The sequence below is a fragment of the Rhipicephalus microplus genome, chromosome 5 (genome assembly GCF_043290135.1).
Source record: "Rhipicephalus microplus isolate Deutch F79 chromosome 5, USDA_Rmic, whole genome shotgun sequence".
Taxonomy (NCBI): Eukaryota; Metazoa; Arthropoda; class Arachnida; order Ixodida; family Ixodidae; genus Rhipicephalus; species Rhipicephalus microplus.
In genome coordinates this window covers 145,105,502-145,108,673 of record NC_134704.1, presented here as the reverse complement: position 1 = coordinate 145,108,673, position 3,172 = coordinate 145,105,502, and positions in this window count along the sequence as shown.

Below are 3,172 nucleotides of genomic sequence, written 5' to 3'. Positions count from 1 at the left end.
ATGAGGCAAGGATCTCGAGTCGCACTTTTCATTGGATGAGATGGGGCGCAACACAGCAACATAACAAATAAGGTTGATCCTATGCCATGCCGTGTTCGAATGCGCCGACCATTCACGTATCACATTGGTTTTCATCCAACCACAAATCTTACATGCATAATTTTACGCCATTGACGCCCATTAGAATTCTTCAATTACTGCGACTTCGAAGTTATTGGACGACGGTGGTTGTTAACACCATCCACTGCGTACAAGGGAAACAACACACGAAACTCAAAGCGCCGAAAGAAATAAAAATGCACCAGCAGTCATCAGGCAGCCCTTCATGGGCGTGAAATAACTCAAAACCAGCCAGGGAACCAAAGTATACCGCCGCGGCGGCAGGGTCTAAGTAGCCACATTGTTCCTAAGAGAGATCCGGACCACTCTTAGGATTTTCTCTCAGCCACGCTGTTTTTACGCACAATTTTGCTTCGTGAATCCTCTTACGAGCACTTTTCGGTGACGTAAGCAAATATAGCAGCTGCATCACCATCGCTGACATGTTCCCGAGCAGTCACAGCGCGCTTTATTGCAGCGGCCGATGGGACAACGATGGCCTCTTACGACGTTTTTTCGTTTCGTGAATCGACTTACGCAACAAAATTTCTCTTGCGCAAAAATGTTTTCGTAAGTGAGTTTTGTGAATCCGGCCCCTGTTTCTGAAAAATGTGACCTGTTCACTAATAAAAATGATGTGAAGTATAGACCTTTTCACTCGAGGCATTCTGGGAGCCACCGTAGTCCTCTCTGAGCTGTTGTTAGCGCGCGTGAGCCCCCACCCCCTCCCCCAAAATGCACTGGTGAGGCTGTCACGTTGGCTTTCGTACTCTCGTGCAACAGCCCTGAAAGAATGAAATGCTCCTCTCCGTAAAAACTTTCATATTGGCAAACTGTAACAGGATTTAAGTGACTTGTAAGAAAGGTAAGACATATCACTTTTATTGCTGGCGATTGTTCCGTGCTTTTGACATGGCTTGAGAGTAAGCAACGATACCGATCCACCATCAGCAGTAACAAGGTGAAGGGTTCCTACACGTAACACCCCGAGCACATGAAGAACAGGCGCACAGGACAAAGCTGAACTTACAAATATAGTTCATTATTGGAAGGTAATTCTTAAATAACTGGTCGCAAAAGGATGCCATATGATACAAACGTGCTCCACATCGGCGATATTATGTAATTTTGACTTGAGTTTAACACGTGCACAGAAAGGGAAAGTTATAAATTCCTCATAGAGCTTGTTGTAGACCAAGTTGGTAATTTTATACCATGCGGATTTTCGCGCTCACGAAGACGAACACCTGTAAAACAATAAGACGAAGGTCGAATGTCATGAAGGCGAATGTCGGACCAAATAGTTCATAGGCGATACCACAGACAGCGAATGCATCGCCCTTCTTCTTAATTTGAAACGTTTAGCGAATTTCCTTTCCAGTTCCCTGTCAAGACATAAATAATTTCAATTTGATTGTTGTTACGCGCTAGAACCCTTTACCTTGTCATCACATACCATTTGGCGCAGAGATCATCATCAGCAGCAGCCTCACTACACCCACTGCAGGGAAAATGCATCTCTCGTGATTTGCAGATCAAGACAGTCTTGCGCTTTTTGCTACCTCGTTATACCTGCAAACTTTTTCATCTTATCGGCCCGCCGAACCTTCTGTTTACCCTTCACTCTGCTTTCTTCTTGTCTCTAAAAGTTACACCTATCTCTTTCCATCACTCGCTGAGACATCCTCAGTTTAAGCTTAACCCATTTTGTAAACATGCGGGTTTGTTCTATGTAGATAAGAACCAACAAGTTGCAGCTGTTGTATGCCTTCCTCTTGTGGGTCAGTGGCAGATTACCATTCATGATTTGAGAATGCTTGCCGAATGTGATCCAGCCCATCCTTATCCTGCCAGTTATTTCACTCTCATGGTTCAGCTCCGCGTTTACTACCTGTTGTAAGTAGACATATTCGTTTAAAACTTGCAGCATCTCTCCACCTATCACAAAGTTTTGTTTTCTGTCGAGACTGCTGCACATTACTCTAGTTTCTTCCATATTAATTTTCAGACCTAATCTACTTTCCTTGTCTGGTTCAGAATTTATGAGCTGTAATTCTTCTCATCAAGGCAATGTCATCAGTGAATCACGGGTTAACCAAATACTCTCTATTTACTCTCATCATTAACTCTTCCCTATCTAGAGCCCTGAAAAGCTCCTGTGAAAACGTGGAGAATATATTGGACAGATCGTGTCTCCCAGCTTTACACTTCACTTTTTTGGGATTCTGCCACTTTTTTTATGGAGACCTCTGTGGCTGTGGATGCACTATAGATTCCTTCCAGTATGTTTGTGTAGGGTTCATCATTGCATTGACTCCGTAGTGCCTGCATTACTGCTTATGTCTCGACTAAGTCAGACGCTTTCTCGTAACCAATGAAAACTATGTGTAGGGGTTGGTTGTAGTCCACGCATTTCTCTATTACCTGATTGATAGTATGAATATGGTCTATTCTAGAGTAGCCTGTATGAAATCCTGCTTGGTCCTTTGGCTGAATAAATTCTAATGTTGCCTTAATTCTATCAGCTATTATTTTTGCGCATTGTTTGTACAGAACGAAAAGTAAGCTAATTAGCTCACTGTTCCAGAAACGCACACTGTTAAACAGCTTCATAATATAATTGAGGAAAAGACCAACTACAAAGACGAACTTGACAACACAAGCTGTGATTGACAAATTGTCGCTTTATTCAAGCGAAAAAAACAAGAAAATGAAAAAAGAGAGAAAAACATGCGCGCTGAACCAATACAAGTGACGAAAAACTACACTTGTAACAAGATTACGTCTTGTCCAATTACGTGAGCCCGCAATCAGGTAGTGAAAGCAATGGGGGTGCTAAGAAACGCACCAGTACTTTAGCAGAGAGCGAATGCTTCGCATATCTCTATTATGCGAGACTCCGTGTGTGAATAAACAGTGGTCAGGCGGCTTTGTGCTTCGTGTTTGGCGCTACTGCAACAAGAACGCAAATGAACTGGCCCAAGCATCCCTTTTGCTGCTGGCAAGTGGCACAACCAATAGTATTTCATGTTCATCGCAATAAGAAGTAAGTTTGAAACTGACGCATAGCAAC